This window comes from Sarcophilus harrisii, chromosome 4, assembly GCF_902635505.1.
Source record: "Sarcophilus harrisii chromosome 4, mSarHar1.11, whole genome shotgun sequence".
Lineage (NCBI taxonomy): Eukaryota > Metazoa > Chordata > Mammalia > Dasyuromorphia > Dasyuridae > Sarcophilus > Sarcophilus harrisii.
Window position 1 is genome coordinate 78160279 of NC_045429.1, and position 12314 is coordinate 78172592.

Sequence of the window (12314 nt, forward strand, 5' to 3'; positions counted from 1 at the left end):
TTTGTTTTAATATTTGTTACAGAGAAAGACTTGCTAGGAAGAGAAAGAGAAGCAAGAAAAATTACTTGAAATTACTTTAAAATAAGTGTAATTTAAATGTAAAATGTATCAATTAATTATTAGTATACATTTTATGATATCAATAAATATGGCAATGTGAGGCATTCACATAAAACCAAATTTCTGGGGGAAACAGAAACACTTCAGCTCAATTTTAAAAAGTTGTCAGATGGAGCAATTATTGAAAGCTAAGAGAAAAACTAGTCCCATTACTTATACCAGGGCTACACAAGAATATGAGTGGAGATCTGTGGCTAAAAGTGTGGGAGGGATCTGAGGTCTTACTGCTCTCCAGTAGCAGACTTTGTGCCAATGGGATTTCAATGTTTTTGAAGTGGAGCAGGAAATAAAGGTGTTTAAACTGTGCAAAGGAAGATAAGAAACATCTGAGAATTTTGCTTCACAGATTCCTTTTCATATCATTTTGGGTATCATTCTGGGTATAATGTGTTCTCTGAGGGTGGACTTTAAAGAAACAAACTAGGTATCTTTTGTTTATCTATCAATTCCACTGAGTTAACGCCTTGTTGTAGGATTAAATCAATCATACTGAGCCTTAAGTATACTTCTCCAAAGTTGCTCCCCATTACACCTATCACTTAGATTTCTTTTGCCATTATTTTCCACTTCACCCTTGTCTCACATGACAAGGTGGTCTTACTCTTTATTAACGCTTACCATTTTACTTGTTTAAGTGATCCCATTGATTCCTGCCATCTCCAAGAGATTGCTCCTTCTGTCATCCATATTTTCTTTTTGTCTATTGATTGCTTCTCTTCTGTTTACAAACATGCTTGTATCTCACCAATCCTGAAAAGCAAACAAAAATCTCACTTGCTTGTTCCATACCCACTAACTTCTGATAATTTCTTGTCTCTCACTCTTTAACACACTTTCTCTCTCATACACACACACACACACACACACACGCACACACTATGTATATATGTATGTAAATACCAGATTGTCTCCCCATTTGACTGTAAGCTCCTTGAGTTTTTACTTCTTTTTGTTTCCCTAGCTCTTAGCACAGAGCCTGACACAAATTAGATGTGTAATAAATGTTGCTATATGTAATAACACATGAAAAAATGCCACAAATCACTTAGAAAATGTAATTAACATACCTCTGAGGTGTTATATTACAACCAAAAAATTATCAAAGATGACAAAAAATTAAAATGGCAGTTCTTGAAATGGGAATCTAAGGATATCAATGCATTTTTAGTGAAACTATGATGAGATGCAAGTATTCTGGAAAGAAATTTATAACTCTCTCCTGGATACCACTAAATCATGGATACTCTTTAACCATAAGCAATTAATACCAATATAAAATAAACCCTTGAGAAGCTGACAAAAGATAGTTAGACCCATATCCAAAAAAAATGAAAAAAAAAGTCTGGTCATCACTTGATATATTATTAACATATCATTTTAGCTGAATGTAATGGAATATAATTGTGCCAAAAGGAATATTAAATATCGCAAAATTAGAGAAGATTGAGAAGACTTGTATTTGCTGATTGAACCAAACCAGAACAAACTGGACAATGAATAGAATACAATAATGTAAAGAAAAACAACTTTGAAAAACTTAAAAACCCTATCAATGTAAAGAATATTCAGTACTACAGAACATTTAGAATGAACCATATATCCCACTTACTTGAGGACCAGAATTTGTATTTTCAGAAATGGCCAATTTTTTTTTTTACTATATCAGTCATAAGGAAAGCATTCCATGATCATAATTGAATGGAATCTAATGAGCATTATAATGATGAAAAAATAAGAGGAAAACAATAAGAATAAAGTACAGGGAGGTTGTAATTTAGTTATAATACAAATAGAATGTGTTGAAGTGCAAACTCATATTTAGCCATAATAAAGACTAATACTACATGAATGTGTATTTTATGCATGTACACACACACAGTAGAAAGCAAATACTTTGTCAAATCTGAAAAAGAAAAACCTGCTACTTAGAGAGCAGAAAAAATATTCCTGACATGATGATTGACTGATAAATTATATTGGTCACCCTGAAGTTTCCAAAATTATACTTTTCCCCCAAAAAAGTAGTCATGAAAAAATCATTTTTGTTGAATTAAATTAGTTTTTCTCAGTATTCTTTATAAAACAACCTTAAAAATTAGTATAACAGGTTTTTAAATCTTTATTTGGTAATTTTGCTTCACATCACTGCAAATGAAACTTGCTCAGTGTAATCTAGGCAACTACTTACTCTAAAAGTAATAAAATAAACACTTAAGGGTCCTTTTAAAAAAAGAAACTAATAGTTCTGGATTTGACATGCAGTCAAATAAAACCCAAAGCAAATTACAGAAAGCAATGAATAATTAAAACTTTATTGTTTAAATGTTCATGAAGTGAGTGAATAAAAAGAACCCTGTGGACAGAAGTGTCAATATTTCTAGGATGTTTGGTATCTTCTTTTTTTGACTTTTTAATAAGTAACCTTTATTAAACAGTTACCAAGTTAACAGCTTCATCAATTTTGTTACAAACAAATGAAACTTTCAAATTTAGTGTGTATTCTCAGCATTTGGCCACATGAGCTAAAATCAGCAAATATTAACATTTATGAATAATTGCTTTTAATTCTTGCCCTCAAATGACAAGATTGTTTTACTCTGCCCTTTATTGTTATTAAATTTATTATATAAAGGTGAACCAAGTCAGTGAGCAGGTTTTATAAAAGACAAATAAAAGAGATGCACAGACAGGGGTACAGCGTATGAACAAAATCAAAAGTGAACAAGGTGAATTAAATAGAAATGGATAAGTTTAAAAATTATAAAATGCCCAAATAAACAGAATAATAATTCAAACCATTAAGAAAAAAAGATTTCAGAAATAAAAAATAAGTAAATCATAAATTAGTGCTATAGAAAGAACCATAATAGGATTGAATTTATAAATGGATTACATCAAAAATGGAAAGAATCTATTATAAAATTATTATAAAAGTGAGAAATTATTTTGACAAATCAATTTGATAAGACAAATATGGTTCTAATTATTTAATAAAAAACAGAGAAAGACATTAGAAAAATAATGCTAATTAATGTATGTGAAGAAATTTAAAACAAATTCTTAGTAAAGAGATTACTTCAGAGGCAAGGAAATATTTGTTATGACAAATTTAAATAAGTACTCAAATTTCTAAGTTTTTCTTTTTACCTGAAGGACATAACTAGCATATTTAATCAAGCTAAAAACAAAAAAAGCCAGATTACCTAACTAAATTTACAAATGCAAAAAAAAGTTGACAAACTACAAGATATAACAGGACCCACAGCATTCTGTTCTGCACCTTCTTCTTTACTCCCTCCATATCTTTAACTCCCATTGATTTAATTATCACTTCTCTCTGACAATTTTTTTCTACATAGTCTATCAAATCTTTCCATTGACCTTTAATCTTTTATCTCCAACTATCTTTGAGACATATTAAACTGGTTGTGGAGTAGAGATCTTAAGCTTAACATGTCCAAAATGGAATTTATCATCTTTCCTCCTAAGCCCTCCCACCACCTATCTTCACTTTTACTGTAATACAAACAACACCATTCTCACAGTCTGCCTCCTTCAAGGCCCTTCATATTCTACTCCATTTCTCCATGTAAGTGATTTTCCAAAGCACAAGTTAAGTGACTTTTCCCAAGTCACAAAGCTAGGAAGTGTTGTGTCTGAGTTTGGCTTTAAACTCAGGTACTCCTGATTTGAGAACTGGTACTCTATCTACTCACATCATCTAGTTGACCTTAACTTATTGCTGGTATTTCTGATGTTATTCCTTGATCACTAGGGAATCCACAGCACTCATTGTCTCTTTCTCTTTTTGTTTTCATTGAGGATTTTTGGTTCATTTTCTTTCATAATAGAATAATTGTTCCATGTGTTATATTCTTTTTTGAAGTTTTACTCATGTCTTTGGCTGTCTTTCTGACTCTCACTTTTCATTTATCCGCGTTAAAGATAAACATTTCTCTAATGTACTTTTTGTCCTTCAGTCTTTTTCTTATGTCTTCAATAACTTGCCTCTGGCCTTTCTCTTTGATCACTATACCTTTTGATGAGCAGAATCTTGAGGAAAATAACTGAAGCCTCTGTGATTTGAAGAGGGTATTAGATCTTGTTGATATTATGCCTAGAGAAAATTCTTTGGAATTTTCAGAAATTGGAATTGTCAGAAAACAATTGACTACATCTAGATTTCTGGGAGCATTTCCCTAGAGTATTGAAGTCCATTTTGCTGTAGTGCTCTAAATGGATCTATAATGCCATATTTTGAACCAAATCTTCTCTCACAGTTAGACTTTATGGTTTGTGGCAGAGTGTAATGATGTTTTTCTCTTGTAGTGGAATATGCACTTAGGGTGAGGTGAGGAAGTGGTGATGGTCATATTTGTACTGCGTCACTGTTCTGGGGGATGCAGAACCAAATAGTCAGATTTTGAAACACAAACCTTTCAAGTCATTTGTGCTGACCCATCCCATTTCACAAATGCACTGAAGGTAGATGAATAAATAATTAATGTGCAAGGGATATGTGCTATTTTTTTCCATCTAAATTATGTGTGTACAATTATGTATGTCTAGATGTGGCATGCAAGGAGGTATGGACATATATATACATATATACACACACACACATATATATACCCCATATATGTATTTTATACATATATATACATACATATGTTTACTTATGTATAAATACACAATGCATATAAACATATGAATGTGCACATAAATATGTATATATTTTACATATATCTATAACTCTATCTCTATTTCCATTTTAAATAATATTTAGGCTCAAACTGAGCTCTTGATCACTATCCCTTCTTAATGAAATAGTATCCCTATCTATTTATGCAATACTTGACTCCCCACAAAATGATAGTTCTACAATTAATATATAACATAATAATTAGCAAATAATCATTTTTACAAATCAATAGCTAAATGGACATCAGAGAATGTATAGAGACAATATATAGAGTAAAATCAATGAATGGATAAAGATGATAGTAGATATCTGACAATACATAGAGTAAATGCTGTCTTTAAGAACAAGTAATCTCAGCTGAAATAAGAGAGAGAATGCCAGATTCAGATTTTGGAATTCCTCATTCTCTAGTGTAGAAAATAGGAATAGAGACATGATCAAGGTGCCAGATCTTCTACCCAGAATCTGCCTCATTCAAGGACCTAAAGAGGAAGCATATGTCTTCATTCTTGAAGCTGAAAGTTGGAAGGCCAGGATCTTCTTCATTTAAATTTTAGCAACTCCTTCTCTCACAGTGAAAAAAAAGCATGGAACAATCATGTTCCACAAATAAGAAGGGTCCTAAACATATATACTTTGAGGGACAGAAGTTTTCAACTTTATTCTTACATGGCCACAAATCCATGTTATCAGTATTTATATAAAGTTTTAAAATGTAAAATTCAGGATCAATCAGAAAAATCAATTACATAAAGATGATTTGAGATACTATTAAGCAATAAAAATAAAATTTAAAAGTTTGATGATGACTTATTCAGTTCAGCCAAGCTGTCAAAAACTTTATTCTCAAAAAGAAAAAGGCAGTGGGCATGAAGTCTTTCATAACATACACCCACACTCTACTTAAAAAAAAGACAGTATTAAAATAAAATGTCTAACAAGTTTTCTAAATTCAAGTAAAGTAATAGCTCAAAAAGTTTCTTCAAAATTTCATTTCCAGTCTCAAAACTCTTAAGCTTGAGGCTAATCTCTGAAAACTTCACATAGCAAATGGGAAGCATATTGAACTAATTCTTGGAAGCAATGGGTAATACTTTGACTTAGTCTTGTAATGTCTCATTCTCACAATATAAATAATAATAATAATAATGTATAGTCTTTAAGTTCTTTAAGATTTACAAAATAAATAAATACCTTAATTGATACTTTTAAGAACCTAAGACTGATGCTGTTATTATTCTCCTTTTATAGATAGGAAATTTGTTGCACAAAGAGGATTATTCATATTCCCAGCGCCACAGTAAATGTGCTTCCAGAGCTTTGGAAAATGAATGATTTGGATAAACATTTTTTCCAAATAAATCCTGCACCTGTTCTTCCTTATTCACTCCAATTATAAGTAATTTATGAAATGAATTTAATTTTTAAAAATAACTTTATTAGGCCTGTCAAACATAAATGTTATTAGAAATCTACTATTATTTAAAAAGTTAACAAATTATGACCTTTAATATTTAAATAATTTTTAAAATTTTATTTTAAATGATTATTTCAGTTGTATATGATCCATAAGGTTTATGAAGATACAATGATTCACTGGAAATACCAGTGGACTTATAGGCACAAACTCTTAATTAAATTTAATTCAGTAAGAATTTGCTAAGTACCTGTCATATTCAAAACATTTTGATAGGCCTTGAATCAAACAAATAGTCATTGATCTCAAGGAGTTCAATTTTACTAGGAAATACAAACAAGTTTTCAAGTATTGAGAAATGATAGAAAGGGAAAAAACAAGATGGCACATTAGGAGTAGTCACCCAGTTGAACCCTAAACATTCTCCTAAACAACTTTATAACTACATCTCAAATCAAATATTGAAATGATAGAGCTAAAAAAACAGAGGTTGTGGTGAGGTATTTTTTTTTCCTCATCTAAAAAACTTAAAAGTTGAGCAGGAAAAGTCTGTGGCAATGGGTGGAGGCCTGTCAAGAACACAGTAGCTACAGCAGGAATAGCAGTTTCAAGAACTCTTTGTTGGCACTGAAAATAGCTGAAGTTGACAGTAAATTCAATTGCCCAATGTGTTTCTGGATCACCGTTTCAGGAAGGCAATGTTCCAGGGTCTCATGGGAGCAAGAGTTCTAGACACAAAACCAACAGAAACACTAGTGACTATGGCTTCAGGGCACTAATGGCTTTGCCTGATTAAAGACCAGAGCAAAGATCAGGAGAGTAGTGAACTTTTGTAAGATCATACCACTTTAGGAGCACCAAAACTTTGCAGATACCCAGACCAAATTATATAAATAACAGCACCGCCCCCCCTTTCCCGCCCCCCCCCCCAACTTGGGAAAGTGCATTCTTAGAGCCTAGTGAGCAAAGTACAATGTAAATATAACATTCAAAGTAAAACAAACAAGTAAACTAGAAAATGAGCAAACAAAAAAAAATAATTTGATGATAAAAGCTAATATGTTGGCAGGGAAGATCAAAATATAAATTAAGAAGAAACCAACAATGTGAAAACAGTTACCAAAAAAAGTCTCAATGAAAAATGCTAGTTGGACATAAAGAATAAAATAATTCCTAGAAGAGTTAGAGAGGTGGTAGTGGTAAAGAAAAAAAAATTGGAAAATAAATGAGAGTAATGGAAGAAAATTATGAAAAGTGAATTAACAGCTTGTAAAAGAAACACAAAAATAATAGTTTAACTGCAGGGGTCCTCAAACGACTTAAATAGGAGGCCAGTTCACTGTTCCTCAGACTGTTGGAGGGCTGGACTATAGTAAAAACAAAAACTTTGTTTTGTGGGCCTTTAAATAAAAAAAAAAACTGTGAGAATGAGACATTACAAGACTAAGTATTACCCATTGCTTCCAAGAATTAGTTCAATATGCTTCCCATTTGCTATGTGAAGTTTTCAGAGATTAGCCTCAAGCCCTGTGTGAGGGGAATAACTGTCCTCAGTTGCCACATCTGGCCTGCAGACTGTAGTTGAGGACCCCTGTAAGGAAAGAAGAAAAGAAGAAAATACCTTAAAAACAGATTTAGCCAAAAGTAAAAAAAAAAAAAAAAAAAAAAAAAAAAAGACAAAAATCCACTGAAGAGAAGAACTACTTAAATATCAGAATTAGTAAAAAAAAAAAAAAAAAGTTGTACAAAAATTTACTGAAAAAAGAATTTAAAAGACAGAATCATCCAAATAGAAAAAAAGAGGTGCAAAAACTGACTGAAGAAAATAAAATTTTAAAAATTAGAATTGAAAAATTCTATCAAGTCATCAAGATATCAATTCTATCAAGATATCAAGAAACAAAAACAAAAAATGAAGTTAAAAGACTGAAAAATAGAAGAAAATCCATTGAGGACATATAAGAATTATTGGACTATCTGTAAGTCATGATCAAAGACCATAGACATCACATTTCAAGAAATTGTTAGGAAAATTTCTCTGAAAGCTTAGATCCGAAAGTAAAATAAAAATTGAAAGAACCCACTGATCACCTCCTGGAAGTGATACAAAATGAAAACTCTCAAGGAGATTATAGCAAAATTCCAGAGTTCCCAGTTCAAAAAGATAATGCTTCAAATAGGTAGAAAGAAACAATTCCAATATTGTAGTCAGGATTACATAAGATTTAGAGGCTTCCATGTTAAAGGTTTGGAGGGCTAAGAATATGATATTTTAGAAGGAAAAAGAGCTAAGATTATGTATCACAAATGACTTACCCAGCAAAATTGAGTATAGGCCTTTGGGGTGAAAATGACATTTATTGAAATATAAGAATTTCAAGAATTATGAACAAAAAGATAAGAGCAGAATAGAAAATCCATATTCAAACATAAGATTCAAGAGAAGCATAAGAAGGTAAACATGAAAAAAACTTTTTCATGTATTGAAAGAGATTCAATTAAGTTAAACTGTTTACATTTCTATATGGGGATATGATATTTATAACTCCTCAAAACTTTATCATTTTTAAGGCAACAAAAAGGAGTTTACATAGACAGAAGCCATGCATGTGAATTTATCATGTTAAAGTGATCTCAAAACACAACAAAACAAAACAAAAAACTGGATTAAAAAAAAGGAGAAGTGCCAGGAGAAGTGGGAAGAGACAGTTAGAATGGGGAAATTTTTCCTACATAAACTAGTAACGCAAGGGAGAGCTTTTAGATTATCGGAGAAAATGGGATCTCAGAAAATTCTTGAACCTCACTCTTATCTGAATTAATGAAAAGAGGAAAATATACACAAATACATATGTATGCACACACATACACATAACACAACATATGATATATGTGTGTATATATACATGAATTTATGTATTCATGTATATATGTGTGTGTATATACATGTAAATATATATGACACACTCAGGTGTGTATAAATATATAACTTATCCATTTGGGAAATAGGAAAAAAAAGGTGAGGGGGTATGATAAAAGGGAAGGCAGATTAAGGGAAACAAATATTAGGTTAAAAAAGAAAAAATAATTAGAGGTACTACATTATTCTCAAAATTGCCAGAGAAAATGGAGTAATATTAGAAACTTCTACAGTAAGTTTCTTTGTTAGGAACTTCATTTCTGAAGTATATTGAATATAAAACTGAATCAAACATAAAAGTAAGAGCTATTGCCCAACTGATAGATTATCAGAAACTATACATACAGTTTTTAGAACAAGAAATCAAAACTATTTTCACATGAAGAAAAATGCTTTAAGTGATTGTAATTTAGAGAAATATAAATTAAAACAACTATGAGGTATTCCTTCACACCTATCAGAAATGACAAATGCTGAAAGGAATGAGGGAAAATAGACCTGTTAATAAAAACCTAGTGGAGTAGTGAACTAACGCAGCCATTCTATAGAACAACAATTTGGAATATGTTCAAAGCGCTATAAAACTGTGAATACCCTTTGACCCTGAAATACCATTACTAGATTTGTATCCCAAAGAGATTAAAAAAATGAAAAGAATCTAAATGTATAAAAATATTTATAGCAAAATGTTTGCTCGAGAATAGAATTAGAAATTGAGGGAAGGCAATGCACATCAACTGGAGAATAACTGGACAAGTGGGATATGAGTATTAAGGTAACTATTGTGGCATAAGAAATGATAAGAGAAAAGAATTCTAAATTCTTCCTTTTCTTCCTTCCTTCCTCCTGCCCAGAAGAAAAGCAATTTGATATCAATTGTCCATATGAAATTATGTAAAATATATTTCCAAATGAGCAGATTTGCAAAAGAAAACAGAAAACATAAAATAAGAATAATTTTAAAAGTAAAGAAATAATTCTTCAATCTGCATTCAGAGTTCATCAGTTATTTCACTAGAGATGGAAATAATTTCTTCATTATTGGACTTTTGTAATTATCTTGTGTCATTGTCTTCAACAGAGTATCTGTTTTTCACATTTGGCCATCCTCACAACATTTCTGTTAATGTGTGTTCTGGTTCTGTTCATGTTACTTCATATAAGTTAATATAAGTCCTTGAATTTTTTTTTCCCCTGAAACCACTACTTTTCATTTTTTTTAATAGCACAATAATATTATATCACAAGAATAGATCACAACTTGTTCAGAATTCTTTCAAATTCCTGTTCTTTGCACCACAGAAGAGCTACTATTAATAACTGTTGTATAAAAGGACTCTCTTCTTTGACTTTTTAATGATATAGACCAAATAGGGGTATTGCTGAGTGAAAAGTTATGCACAGTTTTATAGTGCATTGGATATAGTTACAAATCATTTTCCAGAATGGATGAACTAAATCACAATCCCACGAATAAGATATTGGTTGTATAATTTTTCAACATCCTCACTAATATTTGTGATTTTAATTTTCTATCTTGTTAGCCAGTGTGTGCGATACTATTTTTACTGTTGTTGTTCAGTCATTCAGTCTTGTCCAACTCATTGTGAAAACATGGCACTCCAGGACCTTCCATTCTACACTGTCTCCCAAAGTTTGTCCAGTTTAATTTTCATTTCTTGTATGGTATTGTCTAGCAATCGCATCCTCTGCCAATCCCTTTTCCTTTTGCCTTCTATCTTCTCAACCATCAGAGTCTTTTCCAATGAATACTATATTCTTACTGTATTATCAAAGTTACTGAAGTTTCAACTTTAGTATTTGACTTTCCAGTAAACAGTATTAATTAATTTCTTGAGAAAATGATCTCCTGGCTGACCAGGGGACTCTCAATAGTCTTTTCTAGAGCCACAATCAGAAAGCATCACTTCTGTATTGTTCAACTCTCATAGCCTTACATTATAACCAGAAAAAAAAGACATACTTTTGATTAAATGGCAATATGATGTTAAAAATTAGAAACATCATATTTTTAAACTTCATATCTTTTAATATGCTCTCCAGATTTGTCATAACTTACCTTCCAAGGAGCAAATCTCAATTTCATGATTACAATCACTATGTGCAGTGATTTTTTGGCCCCAGAAAATAAAATCTGCTATCACTTTCATTTTTTCTCCCTCACTTGGCCTACTGGTCCCATCAATTTCCTTATTTTCACATTTTTTAATGTTAATCTTCAAGTCAGTTTTTATACTCCCCATCAAAGGGCTTCTTAATTTTTTTTTCACTTTCTGCCATTAAAGTGAAATCATATGCAGATCTGAGCTTGTTGATATTTCTCCTGATAATCTTAATTACAGCTTTTGATTCATCCTGTCTGGTGTTTCCCATGATGTATTCTGCATGTAAGTAAAATAACTAAGGTGACAATATATGTTCTTATTGTTATCCCTTCCCAGTCTTATTTTTGTCATTGTTTGTTTTCTATGTTGCTTTTAATTTTAATAATATTTAATTTTCCCCAATTACACTTAAAAACAATTTTAACATTCATATTTTTTAAAAATTTTGAACCCCTAATTTTCTCCCCCATGTTCCCTATGCTCCCCCTACATTCCTATGCTGCTAAGTGATTTGATATATGTTATACATATATAAGCATGTAAAACACATTTCAATATTACTCATGTTGTTAAAAAAAAAAGAGTCAAAGTGGGGAGAATAAAGTAAAAATATTATGCTTTTATCTGCCTTTAACATCCATCAGTTCTTTCTCTGGGGCTGGATCGCATTTTTCATCATAAAACTTTTAGATTTTTATATTCCTGAGAATAGCTATCATTAACAGTTGATCATAGTATAATATTGCTATTACTGTGTACAAATTTCTCCTAGTTCTGCTCATTTTTGTTTAATATTTTATTTTCTCCCAAATTCATACAAAAATAATTTTATAATTAAAAAATATTTAACTTCCAAACTCTCCTCCCCATTAAGAAAGCAATTTGTTATGGATTATGCATATGTAGTCATCCAAAACATATTTTCATGTTAGTCATATTGTGAAGATCAACAAAACAAAACAAAGCAAGAAAAATAAAGAAAATAAAGAAAAGGTATACTTCAATTAGCTTTCAGACTCCTTCAGATCT

General features: G+C 31.0%; 1 long non-coding RNA gene across 1 annotated transcript; it reads right to left on the minus strand.

The window, feature by feature from the left end:
- Positions 1-778: 778 nt before the first annotated feature.
- Positions 779-4225, minus strand: LOC116423547. The gene is made up of 2 exons (XR_004234156.1): positions 3837-4225; positions 779-870 (listed from the first exon to the last, which is right to left on the minus strand). It is a non-coding gene; the product is annotated as an uncharacterized LOC116423547 (long non-coding RNA).
- Positions 4226-12314: the final 8089 nt, after the last annotated feature.